This window comes from Balaenoptera ricei, chromosome 17 (genome assembly GCF_028023285.1).
Source record: "Balaenoptera ricei isolate mBalRic1 chromosome 17, mBalRic1.hap2, whole genome shotgun sequence".
NCBI lineage: Eukaryota > Metazoa > Chordata > Mammalia > Artiodactyla > Balaenopteridae > Balaenoptera > Balaenoptera ricei.
The window spans coordinates 60,610,190-60,628,311 of NC_082655.1; the positions used below are offsets into that span (position 1 = coordinate 60,610,190).

At 37.6% G+C, this 18,122-nt stretch overlaps 1 pseudogene; it reads left to right on the forward strand.

Moving 5' to 3' along the window:
• The first annotated feature begins 236 nt into the window (after positions 1–236).
• Positions 237–1,939, forward strand: LOC132351744 (3-hydroxyisobutyrate dehydrogenase, mitochondrial-like; annotated as a pseudogene).
• Positions 1,940–18,122: the final 16,183 nt, after the last annotated feature.

Here is an 18,122-nt window from a genome sequence, read left to right on the forward strand (position 1 = left end):
GGCACTTTATCTCCTCACAATCTGTGAATCAGCAGAATGGGCTGGGATCTCCTGGGTGGATCTATCTTGCTTTCACCTGAGGCGACTACTGAGGCTGCCATCATCTGGTTACTGGACTGGGGCTGGTTGCTCTCACATGTCTGGCCATTGGTGCTGGCTGTGGCCCGTGCCTAGTCTCCACTAGGTTAGCCAGGCTTCCTAACATGGCAGGTTTCCATGAGGACAAGCCCTAACGCATGAGTACTAGCCAAGCTTCAGCTCTTGATACGCCATTGGGCAAAAGCAAGTCACATGACCAAGCCCAGGTCAAGGTGGAACGAAACTACACAGGGTGAGAAAACGGGGCTGGGGGGGAGGGGCATTTGCACTGGGGGTCAGTAGTCTAACAAACTGCTGCAATAACTATATAAAGAAAAACACCCCAGAGGACAACTGGTAAAAAATAAATGTGTGCGGGGTCGGGGTCGGGGTTTGGCATGGGGGGGCAAAGGCAGTAAACAGGGGCTACCAAAATCTGAAGATTCTGGAATTTTTGGAAAATCCACTGGGATTAAAGGAGTTACACAACCATGTTCTGACACCAGAAGAAAGGTCCCAGCTGAGCATCAGGGAAGTCTAGCACTCTTCCTCCATCGCTTCAATTTTCATGTTCTTTGACTCAGCATATTTTTAGAATGAATCATGACTTTCTATAAATGCTTAATTTAGTTTTTCAAAGAAATAGTGACCTCACTTCTATCTGCTGTGCCACAAAAATGCCGTAGAAAAAATGTTCTGTTAAATCGCTCACCAGGTGAAATTGTATGGGTAACCCAGTAACAAAGAGGTATTAAGAATCGCCACAGCCGAGCCGGCCCTCCGGACCACGCACCCTATAGCAGCCAGTGGGTGAGCCGGGAGCCGAGGAGGACACCGTGGGAAGGAGGGGCGGGGGCAGCGTGGCAGCCTCCTTACGTCTCCGTGGAGCCACATCCGGCCTCTGGTACAGGAGTCGCCCGCAGCAGCCGGCAGTGGCCAGCCTTGCAGCGTTGTGTTCTAGGTCAATAGCTTCTAAGACTCCAGTTGGATTCACTGGAGTAGGCAACGTGGGGAATCCAATGGCAAAAGATCTCATGAAACATGGCTAGCCACTCATTATTGATGATGTGTTCCCTGATGCATGCAAAGAGCTTCTAGATGCAGGTGAAGCCGGTGGTGTCTTTCGCAGCAGATGTAGCCGAAAAAGCTGACAGAATTATTACAATGCATCGATGCGCTAGAAGCTTATTCTGGAGCAAATGGAATTCAAAAAAAAGTGAAGAAAGACTCACTATTAATAGATTCCAGTACTGTTGATCCTATGGTTTTGAGAGAATTGGCCAAAGAAGTTGAGAAAATGGGAGCAGTTTTCACGGATGTCCCTGTTTCTGGTGGTGTGGGAACTGCTCGGTCTGGCAACCTCACATTTAGGATGGGAGGAGTTGAGCTGCTGTGGTGCGTGGGCTCCCACGTGGTGCATCGTGGAGCTGTTGGGACTGGCCAGGCTTCGAAGATGTGCAAAAACTTGCTGTTAGCTATTAGTAGGATTGGAACTGCTGAAGCTATGAATCTGGGAATCAGTTTAGGGCTTGACCCAAAACTCTTGGCTAAAATCCTAAATACGAGCTCAGGACGATGTTGGTCAAGTGACACTTATAATCCTGTACCTGGGGTGATGGATGGAGTTCCCTCTGCTAATTACTATCAGGGCGGATTCGGAGCAACACTCATGGCTAAGTATCTGGGATTAGCATGAGGCTCTGCTACCAGCACGAGGAGCCCAATCCTTGTGCGCAGTCAAGCCCATCAGATCTACAGGGATGATGTGCATGAAGGGCTACTCAAAAAAAAGACTTCTCATCCGTGTTCCAGTTTCTACAAGAGGAGGAGACATTCTGAGTTTGCCCTCTGGCTGTGAACACTGTTGAAACCAAACTGTGTCTTGGAGCCCCTTATAGCTCACTCCATAGGAAAATGGGCTTAATCAAAGGTCAACTGTCTGCTTTTGAGTGTCTAGGTCAGGGGTCCGCAACCCCTTGGCCTCGGACGGGTACCAGTCCGCATCCTCTTAGAAACTGGGCTGCACAGCAGGAGGTGAGTCGCAAGCAAGCCAGCTAAGCTTCATGTCCTGCTCCCTATGGCTCACGTTACCGCCTGAATCTCACACACCCCGCCCCGCCTCCCTGGAAAAATTTGCTTCCAGGAAACCGGTCCCTGGTTCCAAAAAGGTTAGGGACCTCTGGTCTAGGTCACAATAAATCCTGGGATTTTTCACCCATTTTAAACTGCTTATTCTTTTTATCTATTTAGCAAACATATCATCTGTAATTTTTTTTTTTTTTCTGCAAGCCACTGATGGTAACTGCTAGTAGCTGGCTGACTGGCCTTTTTCAAAAGTTTCATTCCTGAGCATCTTCAGCTAAAACGCTGCCTACTTCAATCAGGATATTATTTACTCCACTTTACAAATAAAACCAAAATTTTTTCAACAGGATAAAATCTATCCTCGAGGAAAGAAAAGAAATTGGTGTGAGAAAAGGTGTTAGAGAAAGGGGAAGTATAGTGAATTACTACCTGTGTCCCTCAGAAAATTTGTCCTGTTAACCCAGTGTTGATATTCTTGCATTGAGGTTACTGGTTTATTTTCTAGGAGTTGATAAAGCAAGAGAACTCCTTGCTGCATGTTATGTAATTTGGACTCTGTTACATTATCTTGGTGTGCCCCTCTTGTAACAACTTCCGATACTCAGCAAACTTTTTTTTTTTTATATTTTTGCTGCCTTGTACATTTTTACTGCATATTTTTTGACTTCAAAAGAATGACAGCTTTAGAACTGTTTCAGAGCCAACGATGATATGTGCTTTAGATAATTATTACACTATGCTAAATATAACCATATTATTTTGAATTCAAATACATTTCTATGCTGATAAAAAAAAGAAGCACATTTCATCCATGTTTAAATAGTATCCTTCCTCCTCTAAAACTTAACATAGGATTCAATCTGATTCCTAAAGGGTTATTTTCTTCAACAAGAGCTGACTTAGGCCATTTCTTGGCAGTGGAATCTGAGCATAGAGGTCCCTGTCTGACTGCCCTTTGATTCTCACTCACATTATCCTGGGTGAATGTGATGGTTGGGCATGCCCTTATGACTTAGCGCACTGATACTGCTCCTGATGAGGGTTAACGGCGTGGGCCACTTTAAATCTTGCCCAGCAAAGTGCTGACATCTGGGGTTTCCTATCAAGTTTACCAGATATTCCACAGTAATTTCATAATTTACACAACATAAAAACACTGATACTGAGCTTAGGAAAGCATTTCATTGAAACAGATACAGAACGCTACTGTACGAAACTGTTTAAAATTTGTGAGCAATTGCATTAAATAAACTCTAATATAAATTAATCTAATACAAGTAAACTAATAGTTACAAAGCTATTGGTTGCTTCAGAAGCAGTGGCTACGGTTAACTTCAAAGTTGTTTCCTCAATTCATTAAGAGAAGCAACTATTTGCTGTCAACTGATTCTTGGGGAAGCTTATTCCTTAGTTTGATGCTGATTTGCATTATGAATATATAGGAACCATTACTGCTTCTTCCTTTCCATATTCAGTGCACCATTATACTTCTATCCTCTTACGATCTGGATATCTGTCACTGCTACTGTTGGCTGGAGCCTGGGAGGGGGAAAGCTATCAACAAAAAAGGTAAACAAGTGTTAAAGATTTGTAGCATACTACTGAGACTTTTTATCTACTATAATCATAAGAAATAATAATTAAAATTACTTATAGCCTGGTCAGTGAGACCTTGAGTAAATTTTGGAAGCATCCATGTTTCATAGAGTTTCAGGGGATGGATATTTCCTGTTATTAACTCTATATCCTCTTCACCTGGAACAGAGAGACCTTTCTCTGTTGAAGCAGTTTTGTCTTTTTCCTGGGCACTTTCAGTTTTCTCTTATTAGAGACTTGTAAAGCTTACATATACAAACTTACACATACACGTATAAAGCAAAGAAGGGGTAGAGTAGTCTTGAGAGGACATTGTTTTGTAGCAGGCACACAAGACAGATATAATATTCCCTGATTGCATTTGCCTCCTTAGCCCCATCTCCTTTGTGGAAAGCATCAGCATTCTGACTGGTCTCTGCACCCCACTAACTGGATGGAACACTGCATTGGCATTCTTAGGGAGCACTGATGGTCGCTCCAGAAACTGTGGTTAGAGCTTGTGCAGCCAAAGTGCACAGGAAAGAAACAAATATACTTAATATGACATACTTACTCTGTTTTTCTTAATTAGCACTTATTCCCTGTAAGAGGTTGATTTCTGCTTTGACAGGGAGTAATCGAACTCTGTATTCCCCCAAACCATAAAATTAAGGTTAACATACCTCAGCTTTTCATCCTACTGGAAGAAACGTATGAAATTTAAAGTTATTTTTTAATTGCTGCTGTTTAGAATGCCTGAGGCCCATTCGCTGAACTTGTTAAAGAGCAGTGTTAATGAGGGTATTTTTCGTTTCTTTTTTATCCTACCACAGCATGAATTCTCAGCCCAAAGTGTGCCCTGTTTCCCACAATAGAGACAGGGGAAAAAGTGCAAGTCTCTCACCACAAAGCATGAGAGAACTACAAATACTTCTCTCCCAGAGTTAACATTGATGAGAGTCTTTGTGGAAAAGAACTTCCTTTTTTTCCGGGAATACAGTAGAAATGCAAGTTGTATTCTCCACAATTTCACTACTAGAAAAATAATTTCATAGTCCATACTTTTTATTGGTCTTCTTAAGTACATATACAGTGTTTACAATAAGGAGTAAAAGAGAAGATTTTCAATGCAATGTTTCAAGGAGCATTTTCTAAAGGCAGGATCCAGTCCCAACTTTGGAAAATTAACACACACCTATGAGATCAAAGAGTCACCTGCAAAAAATTTTATTATGTTTTTCTTTCATACTAGTTTCCTAAAGATGCATTGTTACTTCTTGGTAATGAAATAGTCAGAAATGACTATATGGTGGCTCTTTGAGGAAGAAGTAGCTCTTGCATAAGTGTCTAGTGACCTTATCTCTTTTGATACAATACCTCTTGGTTTCAGAGGCTTGCAGAGATTTCCTCTAAATGAATAAACTTAGTAAGATTTTTCTAACTATCAATTAGTCTAAAAGTAGATTTAGAAATCTACTTCTGAAGCAGTTTTGTTAAGTAATTATTGGTCAATTCTCTTTCTGATTGGTACTTCTTTCTGCAAAACAAATCCCTGTACTTAGAACAATGAATACCACCATCCCTGGCTCCTTGATTATTACACAGTGATGTTTCTTGAGAAAAAAGCTTACCCTTATTTTGGGGAAACTTCAGTCCATGAAATAAAACTTCATTAAATCTAGATCTGCTTCTAATTCCAGTGTGATGCAGATCAGTATCCCCTTTCTTTTGACTTTCCAGGCTGTGTGAAGAGAATGGTATGGTTTGGTTTAGGAAGGGTTGTAGCTTAAGAGGATTGCATTATGTTTCTGTGTCACTTTGCGGGATTTTATTTCAATACTATCTTATATCCTGTTCTGTAAAAACACCATAGTCATTCTCTTACTTATTATTAAATAATTAAACGCTGCCCTTTGTTTACTTTCCCCTTTTGATCAGAAGACTCCTCTCCACTCTAGGCCTTGATCTCAGTTCCAATTCATCAGCTTGTAGTAGCTACACTTCTGATTTCTGAAGTCAGACAGATATGGGTCCCATTTCTGGCTTCATCAGTTATAATTTAGTCTCTGATATATGCATAACAGAGCTGGCAATGACAAACATTTTGCTTCTCCTTATTTTCCCAGGGTTCTTTGCATTTTAATAGAGGATCACACTATTTTAAGTAGAGTTGGGATGGGGTGGAAAGAAAGAGCAGGAAAACGTGCTTTTAGGAAGATCTGAAATACAAATCACATGGAGGTAACTGCTTGAGAGAAAACCATCCCTACCTGAGTATTGTCAATAAAGTAGCACAGGGAGGTGAACGAATAAATTGTTCACTAAATATATTCTTCTTTAGAAGAGTAAAATCCACAAGAAAGCCTCATTGCAAATAAAATATATTTGTTTTCCTAAAGGAAGATATTTGAAAAGTAGTAGTAAATACCTACTTTGACCTTCTGTGTCCGTAGTGTTCTATCTCCACTAAGTTTTATGAACACTACATAGAGGAGGAGCCTGAATCTCAAAGACCGTAAGTAAGAGATGGATTCCAGAGGCTTTGCAAGGTCCATTATGCCCCATGACTTCCCATTGCTTGTGCTGTTCATCCAGATAGGTGCTCAGGATACCAGAATGAATACATCTCTTTCAAGAGGTTTTTAACAGACATTAGATAATAAACAAGTACAACACCTAACAAATAGAACAGAATGCTTTATTTAAAGCAGACACAGAATAAATGCTCACCTAGTATCATTTAAATCCCCTTTAAATTATTTTTTGAATCAACATGTTTATATTTGAGGGTATTTTCTTATTTTTTCCTAGTTCCCTTTACTTGCACCTCCTTTCTTTTTCTCTTTTCCCAACTGAAATGTTTATGGTTTCAAAAGTAATTACTTCTTGAAGAAAGTTTTCATGTATACTAAGTGCTACCTAATGGAAGCCATAAGCATAGAGTCTGCTAGCATTTAGAGTGGTATAATACATATGCCAGGTTGAATCAAGTGGGAGAGAAGGTTAATCATTCTTTTAAATTGTCAGTGTTGCCGGAGGTGGATTAATATGCTTTTTGAATCTCTTATGTGCTGTAAGGCTCCTTGATCACAACCACTATGTTCATGGTTTAGGTTTTGAATTAGAGGTGTCTCCTGGGGTCAGCTGGGCCAACTCCCTTAATCTCTCTGACCATATTAGGTGATAGTTTTCTCATTTCAATACATGATCTATGTTAGAGGGAGTGTTGACTATACCAGACTCTTAATGTGGGCACCCAGAAAGTGGAAGAATCTCTCTACTGGTGATTAATCATAACTCTTTTCATTGTGAATATAGTCCTTCCCTTAGGTAAGGCAGGAACACCCTGAAAAATAGAAAGTTCTCGGGTGTCTGTGGAAGCTGGAGTGCTCTCGACCTGTCAGCTCACTGGCAGAGCAGGCTTCGTCTAGACACTAGAGAACAAAATGTGAAATTGGCACCAGCCAGCCTTTCCATTGCACAGGATATCCCTATTTAAATTTGACAACCAGGATATTTTACAATTTGAAATTCTTGTCATCTGGTTTTCTTTAGTTTCTTCTTTGGGATGAAAAGACTGAGAAGCTTGTTAAAAAATCTGGAATTCTGATGGTGAGGCTTAACCAGATCTATTGAGTCATCAATCAGCAAACATTGACCAACGCTTACCATTCCCTCAGGTACTATACTAAGGACCCAGACATGTCTCAGATAGTGGCCTTGCTCATTCACTGTATTTACAGTACTTTTTTCTAAATGTAACCAGAGTTCAGGTAAAGACAAGACATTGATTTGAGTCTGAAGTAAACAAAGCTGACTGGTCTGATCCCTTCAGTTCCCAGAATTATTTTGTTTCAGGTAGTAATTTTCCCAGACCAATAGAACAAAGTCCTATCATCTATTTATTTAATATTTTATCACAATAGTCCTTGCCCCTTTGACCTCTAGTGAGGAAACTTGCATAAGAAACTGAAATATGCTTAGGTTCTATGGGTAAGTGCAGATAATGATATGAATGCAATTGAAAATGAAGGCCAAAGGTAGAAAAGGCAGTTCTGAATAGATTAAGTAAGATAGAAGGTATTTGAAAAATGAAGTAGAAAAGATACAATAAGGAATGGAGAGCTTCTGGAAGTTTTCCAATAGGTGAGGGGTTGGTACATCTTTTTTTTTTTTAAGAACATGTCTGGCAGTTGTATGCCAGAGATAGTTATAAGGGGGTTGACTATATGCATGAAGTCCAGTGAGAACACTATTTCTGTAGGCCACTGATGGTGTTCTGAGTGTACATTCTATAGTACTAGAAATTAAGTTAGGAAAGAAAGGGTAATCTGATGTCATTTTAAATGAAATTTCACAAATTATTAGAGCTAAAAGGTGTCTTTATTCACTCAGCCAACATGTTGAGCACGTACTATGGGGCAAGCACTGTGCTTATGGGTAAGAGATAAAAGAAAAAATAAAGGCCAGAGGGACTCAAAAGAGAGTGTGAGAGATGCATAAACAACTCATTACAATCGAATAGGGATAGTCTATTAAATAAATAGATCATAAAAATGTAACTTTGTAAAACAGAACTTGGAGTAAATAACCCTGCTAGGGGATATTGAAGAGGATGTCAACAATGAGGAGGTCTTGGAATTAGGTTTTGAATGTCAGTAGGAATTTTCCACATGGAGAGAAAGTCAGGGGCATACCAGGCAGAAGGAACATCCTGGACTTGAGAACCAACACAGTATATTTAAGAGATTATAAATGAGATTTTTTTGACTAGAGCATAGGGTATAAGTTGCCAAATGGTAGAAAATAAAGTATAAAAGTTAGGCTGGAATAAAAGTATAAAGTGTCATAATTCTTATGATGAAAGATAGGTGTTTTCCTACAAAATGGGTTACTTATAAATATTTTTAAAATAGAGACCGTTGTGTAAGGCATGAAAAAACACTAAATCAGAGTTGTACTGAGCTCAGGCTTAGTGGTGAAAATTTCTGTATTTTGTTTTCCAGGTTGGATACTGTTACAATTCTTTAACATTTCTTTTTCCTAAGTAAAGGCATCTGTTGAAAATATGGGATCCATTTTATCCTGGGGAAGTTTTGTCTTAACCTTTCTTCTATGTATTTTTTCTCTTTAAAATGCTTTTGCATAATCTAATCATATGAAGTTCGGATACTTGAAGTACCTGCTCATATTCTCTCTTTGACATAATTGGGAAGTCTTCTCTAATTTTGAGACTACCATGACTTCTCTCTTATGTTGGTTATTCCTGTAGATGAACCAATTTTAGGTTCATCTGAGTGATTAGTTAAACTTAATCCTCACAGATTGATTCAGCAGGTCTGAGAAGATATCTCAGAATATGTATATAGAGAGATAAACAATAAGAACTCACAGTAAGCACAAAAACAAAACAAAATGATAAAGATCATTCATAATTTTTCGTAAGATCTTATTTTCTCTCATTTCTCTCTTATTTTTTTCATAACTTTTCTTTAATCATATGAAAAAGAAGGGAATTTACATGGCATAACAAAAGATATGCGAAACTTAAGGAAACACAATTTTCTTAAATTTCTCAAACTTATTTGTATAGGATTCAGAATGCACTTAAAATGATTAAATGACTTAAGCTAATTATTTTTTATTGCAAACTGTTTTAACCCCAATTAACCAAGCAAGAAACTGAGAGTCATTCTTTACTCTTCTCCCCTCCCTTAAACTCTGATTGGAACAATCCCTAAGAGTTGTCATAATTATACTATATATATATATATATATACACATATATATGTCCATTCTTCTCTATGTCCATTGTCGTATCTTTTACATTTCTTACTCGGATGTAACATCCCAGTTCACTTTTTCCCTGACTCCAGTATTATTTCTGTCTTATTTATTCTCTGCATCGCCACCTAAATTTCACTCAACGGCTTAGAGCTCTTCGATAGTTTCTCTTTAATTTTGGGGAAAAAGCTTCAAGCACTGTGCTCTTGCCTACGAGTCCACCCTTATCTGGTTCCTCTATCCTTACTTAGCATCTCCTTCTTCCATAAATTTTCAGCAACACTCAGTAGACTTCAGGGTTAGACTTCTCTTAATGCTGAACTTTCTCCAGGTTATATCATCAATTTGTATCATTCTTTACCCATTCAATCCTTGGTTAATGCACTCTCATCATATAAGTTTCAAAATAAACAGTGAATCTCTGGCTTTTCATGACTTCCATTAGAGATTAAATTCCCTTTCAATGTGTTCTTATAAAACCTGGCTGTCCAGTTACCTATGAGAGGTATAGTTATATTTTATAGTTCATTTCCCCTACTACATTGTAAACTCCACGTGAACCATGTCTTATTTACCAGTGTTGTAGGTACTCAATGAATATTTATTCTGTTAAAAGATTTATTCTGTTAAAAGTTAAGAGACTGTTTATGTTCCATAAATAAGAGAAAATGTAGCTCAGAACCAAGTAGTGGCAAGAGAGTTGAATAAAAGTGGACAATATTGAGAGATAGTAGGAATTTAGGTTAGACAGTACTTGGTTACTGAATTAATTGTGAAGGTGAGGGATGATTATACAGAGTCCAGAGTTTTATTATTTTTTTTAATTGATTTTTATTAGAGTATAGCTGCTTTACAATGTTGTGTTAGTTTCTGCTGTACAGCAAAGTGAATCAGTTATACCTATACATATATTACGTCTTTTTTATATTTCTACCCATTTAGGTCACCAGAGAACATTGAGTAGAGTTCCCTGTGCTATACCATAGGTTCTCATTAGTTATCTATTTTATACATAGTAGTGTATATATGTCAATCCAAATCTCCCAATTCATCCCACCCCCCTTCCCCCACCTTGGTATCCATGTGTTTGTTCTCTACATCTGTGTCTCTATTCCTGCTTTGCGAATAAGTTCACCTGTACCATTTTTCTAGATTCCACATATAAGTGATATTATACGATATTTGTTTTTCTCTTTCTGACTTACTTCACTCTGTATGAGTCTCTAGGTCCATCCATGTCTCTGCAAATGGCACTATTTCATTCCTTATTATGGCTGAGTAATATTCCATTGTATATATGTACCACATTTTCTTTATCCATTTCTCTGTTGACGGACATTTAGGTTGCTTCAATGTCCTGGCTATTGTAAATAGTGCTGCAATGAATATTAGGGTGCATGCATCTTTTTGAATTATGCTTTTTTCCAGGTATATGCCCAGAAGTGGGATTGCTGGGTCACATGGTAGTTCTATTTTTAGTTTTTTAAGGAACCTCCATACTGTTCTCCATAGTGGCTGTACCAATTTACATTCCCACCAACAGTGTAGGAGGGTTCCGTTTTCTCCACATCCTCTCCAGCATTTATTGTTTGTAGATTTTTTGATGATGGCCATTCTGACCGGTGTGAGGTGATACCTCCTTGTAGTTGTGATTTGCATTTCTCTCATAATTAGTGATGTTGAGAATCTTTTCATGTGTTTGTTGTCCATCTTTGGAGAAATGTCTATTTAGGTCTTCCGTCCATTTTTTCATTGGGTTGTTTTTTTTTGATATTGATCTGAATGAGCTGTTTATATATTTTACAAATTTATTTATGTTTATATATTTTGGAGATTAATCCCTTGTCAGTTGCTTCATTTGCAAATATTTTCTCCCATTCTGAGGGTTGTCAGAGTCCAGAGTCTTCAGTGTTTCCCCAGTATCCAACTTGGACAACTGTAAAAATAGTGGTGGTATAAATGATGTAGAGAGATGAATAGTGGAAGTAAGTTTTGAAGGTAAAATTCATCGTTCAGTAACATCACATAATTAATTTTAAGTGTCCAGGTTATATTTGGGCAGAGTTTTTCAGTTGGCAATTAATTAGGTTTGTAAGAGACTCAGGAGAGAGATAGGTAAGCTTTAGGTCAGGATCTCTGATATATATGGTGGCTGGAATCACAAGAGTAGATGAGACCATCTATCAAGGGCTGAAGAGAGCTTCTGAGAAATACACATCTCTTGGGAGGGGGCAAAGTGAGAGTGCCCAATGAAAGAGATAAGGATGTCCAGAGGCAGGAGGAAGACGTAGCAGATTAAGATGCTACTGTTGTTAAGGTGAAAGATTTTTCTGAGATGACAAGTTTGATCAACAAAATCAAATATTGCTGAAAGGTGACATAATGACCAAACAATATTCATTCAATTTAATCACAAATTAAATGTTGGTGAATGCAATTCCAGTGCAGTCATGTAAGAAGAAAATAGCAAAATTGTGTGAGTCACGAGGTACATAAAGAAAATACAGACAATGAGAATAAATACAATTTTTGATAAATTGTACTGTGAAATTAGGAAGAGAGAAAAGGTAGCTAGAGAATTATTTGGCATCAAGCAAGAGTAATTTTGAATGAGAGGGGGCCAAAATAAAATTGCTAAAGAGGAAAACCTTAACAATACCAATGAGATGGGAAAATGAATGGAAGATACTGAGGAAGTGAGAATAGGTATTTATAAACTATGTAGAAAAGCTAACCTTGTACGTAAAGAGAAAAAGTTAGTTAGGGGTGTTTTTGCTTTATAGTCTGTGTTTTCTCTGTGAAATAAGTTTGATGGGACGTGATGTCACCTCGAGATATTGCTCATCAAATATCCTAGGTGCTTATCTACATTTTTCATCCTCCTTTGTAGTTAGACTGTTGTCCTTTGATTAGTTGTGGCCAGTGGCAAATAAGCAGAATAAAGTGTATCACTTCTGAGCTGAGGTCATTAGGAGCCAATGTCCCTCTTGTCTGGTCCTCTGCTATGGTGACATTGGAGGCCACATAGTCCAGATGACGTGGCTGCAAGATGGATCAGCACCATGTGATCTGTAAGGGCTTTACTTAGTAGAGAAATAACTTACTAGTATTTTCCACTGAGATTCCTGTGTTAAATAGATCTCCCTGTGAGAGCTCAGAGAGCATAGCGAAGGCTGAAATGACAAAGGCAGAGGGAGAGATGTTGGTAACATATGGAAGGTGACTGGCAGATAATATATTAAATGGTAAACAAAGCTGCTGCAGTAAGAGAGAGAGTATATAAGAGATGAGAAGAAGACCAACTGTATGTAGTATCTAGCGCTAAGGAGTAAGGAGAGAAACAACTGAAAAAAATAAAAAAAGAATGATCAGAAAGAAGCTACGTAGTAAGTCAACAGAAATCATAACATTGCTATAAAACATAAAGGAAGGTAGTTTTAAAAGAAGCACCATTTAATGGAGTCAGTTGTTTCCCAAAGGGAAAATCCTATGGGAACTGAAAATAAACCATCTGATTTGATGACTAAACTTTTATGAACAAAAGTGGAACCATTTCAGGAAAGTCATGGGAGAAGACGCTGTGTTACATGGGGAGAGTAATCAATACATTGTGAGGAAAGGTGCCTTCATTTCCAAGAAATGCCAATTAAGAAGTGAAGAGAGCATTTAAAGGGAAGGGATAATGTAAGAAAATTAAAAAAAAAAATTTTAATTAAGGAAACTTGAATAATTCCTAGACAAAGAGGAAGGTATTAGTGAGAGACTGAAAATCAGAGAAAGCTATCTTAAGATGTTGTTATGGACTGAATTGTGTCCCCCCAAAAATTATATGTTGAAGCCCCTCTCAATTTTACTGTAGAAGATAGGAGATAGGTCCTTTAGGGAGGTAGTTGAAGTTAAATGAAGTCATAAGGGTGGGGTAATAATCTGACAGGGACTGATGGTGTCCTTATAAGAAGAGGAGTAGATTCCAGAGATCTCTCTCCCTCTGCTTATAGAGGAAAGGCCATGTGAGGACACCGTGAGAAGACAGCCATCAGCAAGCCAGGAAGATTGTTCTCACCAGAAACCAATTCTGATGGTATTCAATACCTTAATCTTGGACTTCTACCATCCAGAACTGTGAGAAAATAAATTTCTGCTGTTTAAGTCTTTCAGTCTATAGTATTTCACTATAACAGCCCAATCAGACTAATACAGACCTTCATGTACACTGCAATAGACAGAAGCTAAACAATGATTGTGAGCCAGAGATTACATCTTGAACAGAAGTGTATTGATACTTGTGGTACTCACAACTTCATGAATTTTGTCAGAAAGATGTGAAAAAAAGTCAGTCAAACAACAGTGCTGATAGTGGACATTTTCTTTATGTTTTTTCCTTATAAAACTGACCTAGAGGAATGGAGGATGCACCCTCAAAATATAATAGCCCTCAAAAATTATAATAACTATTACACTAAATAATTATAAATAATAAAATAATTAATAATAGCCCTCAAAAATATTAAAGGAACAATTGCTTTATTAACCAGACCAGGTACCATGCTGCATGCACTTTATATCACTTTCTGTATTTTCCCATAAGTTCTATATGATAATTATTTCCATGTTTCAGATTAAGAAATTGAGACACAATATGACACTTGTGGTAGCTAAACCAGATATTAAACCCAAGTCTTTCAATTTCCAAAGCATATGCTCTTTCAATCCACTATGCCACAAACTTCTGTGTGTCTCACTTTGGACCGAAGTCAAAAGAACACTTGAACAATTGTTTTTTGATGTCAAAGTGTGTTTTGATTTGTTGTGTATTTTGATTTTTAGAGTATGTAGACATTTCTTCCTTTCCTGTTCAACCGCAGTTGTCTTTTTCACTTTTAAAAGTTGCCAAGGATAGCAGAGGTGGAAAACACCGGAAAAGGGGCATTACTTTAAAGTCTCCTCAAATCAAAGTATTATTTGTAGTTTGTGAAAAATGTTGTTGGTGACAGACACTGTGTCTTTTTATTATACATAGAGTGCTGCTTTTTCTTTGTATCACCTTCTTTTGCATTTCATCCACGATTAAAATCAGGATGAATTTGTGGTAAGGCCCACTCCCATGACTCTTTCCACCTTCACCCAAACCAATAGACACTGCAATTTCTTTTCAAAATGTGTTATTAGGTGAGAGATATAGTTTAAATTTCCAGATTAAAAAAAAAAAAAAAAAACATGCTGAAAAGAGGCAATCTTCAGGGTGTTTTACTGAGCATCCAAACCCTTGGAGTTTTTCTGCCACTTGCTTTGTGTCTTTCTACACATTTCCTTGTATTGTATTTCAAATTTTCTTCCTAGGCCTTTTATAGTTTGTAATCTGTCCTAGGAGAATTTTCTCTGGAAGAACAGAAAAAAAATTCCACAAAAGAAGAGTAGGGGCAAAATCTTCTCTTTTTTTCTTTGCTTTTAAATTGTTTATTTTATCATTAACACTTTCTTACAGTTCAAATGTGGTTAAGGAGCTTGAAGTATATTTGCAGCTGGGCAAAAGGTCAAAGGAAGGAGGAATAAAACTATGAAATATTAGAAATATTATGATATACTGCAATGATTATTTTGACAACTTGAGCACTGAAAGTAATTATACATTTTAAGATAAGAGGCAGCTAATTTAAAATTAATTATAAACATATGAATATATGTGGTAAATAATTGGCTTGTATGAAATATGGAAAATGTGTGCAATTGTGGAGAAATAATAGCAATGAGGTTAGAATTGGCCCAAAGTGCATTACTGAGCAGGGAAATCCATTCATGAGGGAAAACAGGCAATCCCAATAAGAGTTAAAGTAATTTAAACATCTATGATAAAAAAACTAGTAAATGAGGCAAACTGTTTAAGCATCAGAGTAGCTAGTTGTACTAGAGACATATAAATGATCCACAAATTAAGTATATTTCTCAGAATAACACAAAATGAATCCATTTCAATGATAGAACAATATAAACATCAACTGAAATTATGTGAATTTTAGACATACCCAGTAAAGGCAGTATAATACACATATACAAAGTAATTTGTAACTGAAATGGCACAATATTCTCAAAGTTAAAACTATGTAGACATAGAAAAAGGATACTTATGTTTAGTGTGTGACTAAATTATGCAGATAACTTTCATAGTATTCTCTATTTCTTTAAAAAATCGTGAGGTAGAAGAAACAAAACAGACTGCAGACTGAGATATAATCTCTTCTGTAGCTGTTATACTTTAAAAATCTAGTATGTGCTGGGTATTGCACAGAACTGAGGTTTCTAAAAATCAGATTCTGTTCTTAACTAGCTATCCCTTTCAAAGACAAAGCAAGGCCAAGGGAGATTTTACACTTAATGTAGGAGAATGGCTCAAAGTCCCAGGAAAGAATGCCAGTGAACATGACTGGACTGGTATACAGACCTCCTTTGTCTAGAGGATTTTGCTATAAATGGCCTAGGAAAAGGCCAGCCAAAAGGTTACTATGCCTACTTCTACCCTAGAGGCCAAACTTAATTTTGAATATTACTGCCTTCAAGTTGAGGAACTGTCAGCATGTTCCTAGACGTTAGAAAAGCACAACGAAAGAGTAGTTTGTATATGTTTATGTATGTGTGTGCATATGGGTAGGGGCAACGAAAAAAGGAGTGATAGAGATGTAATGGAGACAGAGAGAAACTGGGAGAGAGAGAGAGAGAGAGAGAGAGAGAGGCAGCACGTAAGCTGGATATTTACCCATTTGCCATAAAGCTGTGTATTCCAGGCCTCCTTCCTTCTCTACTTTTCTAGGAGTTGGGATTTGCAAAATATAGTCATACTAAGACCTTAGCTGTATGCTTTAACTAAATGTTCTTGTGATCAAGCAAAGCAATTCTTCCTTTACAGAGTAAGGCAAGAAAGGAATAGGAGAGAAGACTGAGCTCCTTCAATAGGTCAACAGATAAATTTGTCATTTCTGTTTACAAATGAGGAAGCCAACAGAGTTTTATAATTTCCATTTGCCAACAAAAGAAACAAACAAACAAAAACCAAGTATTTATTCTTAGGTACTTGTTATGGACTGAATGTTTGTGTCCCTACCCCACCAAATTCATATGCTGAAATCTAATCCCCAGTGTATTTGGAGGTGGGGCTTTTGGGGGTAATTAGATCACAGGGATGGAACCCTTATAAATGGAATTAGTGCCCTTATAAGCAGAGGCCAGAGAGCTAGCTAAATCTCTTTTTGCCTTGTGAGGGCACAGAGAGAAGTTGGCAGCCTGCAAACTGGAGTCAGGTTCTCATCAAGAACCCTATTATGCTGTCACTGTGTTCTTGGACTTCCAGCCTCCAGAACTGTGCAAAATAAATTTCTGTTGTTTATAAACCAGCCAGTATATGGTACTTTGTTATAGTAGCCCAAACTGACTAAGACAGTTCTTATTCAAGACTTGCTTTATATCCGAGATTATCTATATATCTATGTATAGATATATATATAATTCGTGGAAATAGAATATACTATTGATCAAAATAGAAACTTGTGGAAGTTTTAGTCAACAAATATTTACTGCATGTCTACAATGTTGGATATTAATTTAGACCAGGGATGATGTTGGGAAATAATTCTCTATGGGTTTCTTGTGTTTCTGCATATCTTGCCAGTAGAGACACTGACAGATATTGTTCCAGACTATTGTCAAGAATGTTTGTACAGCAAATAGCCTTCGAAGATAGATAGTGCCTCCCTCCAGAACAAAAGGAAGGTTTGGTTGTATAATCAAAGTAATGATTTCCTCTGGGGGCAAAGGGCAGATTTGCTTGCATCTCATTGTAAAAGATTTAAATTCTTAATCTTGGGGTTCCTCATCTATGATGCAAATTTACCATGTGCACATCATCTACCTGGGACACATTGCATGGTTCCTGTGGAATTTGAGAGGCAAGGGGAATTGATGTGAACATGAGCTTATGCTTTTTGCTGTGCAGTGATTCAATGTCTTTGAACCACGAGTCTTCTGTCTCTGTCACACTCCATGAAACTGTGGCAGGCAAACTTGTTAAATAGCAGATAGGACAAAATCTCAGATCCTTCACAATTAATGACAGTAGAATAAACAAGGCAGCACCCTCTTCCTGTAGCTTAAATTATAATTGGAAGTTGACAGTTCTAATTTGAAGTTGATGATTGACCAAAACAACTAAATATTCAGTAATTTCACTTCAGATGAGAGCTTGAAAAACCATTTAATGGATAACTGCTATGAAAAAATAAAGCAGGTAGTGCTTCACTTCTGGAATGGCAGAGTAAGGACCTCCAAATATATACTCCTCCATAGAAGTAATGAGAACACTGGCAAAAACTGTCAAAATCAATATTTTCAGAACCCTGAAAATTAACCAGTGTTTTGCAACAGTCCAGGGAATGATTATCCAAGAAAAATGGTTGAATCTTGAAATGAACAGCAAGCCTTGTAGGGCTTTAACTTGCTCTATCCCCCTGTCCTTAACTCTGTGGTAGTCTTGAAAATGGAACAGCCTTACAACTACTATAGTTGGAAAGCCACCAATCTAGCAGCAACTTTTGAGGGAGCAGAATCAATTT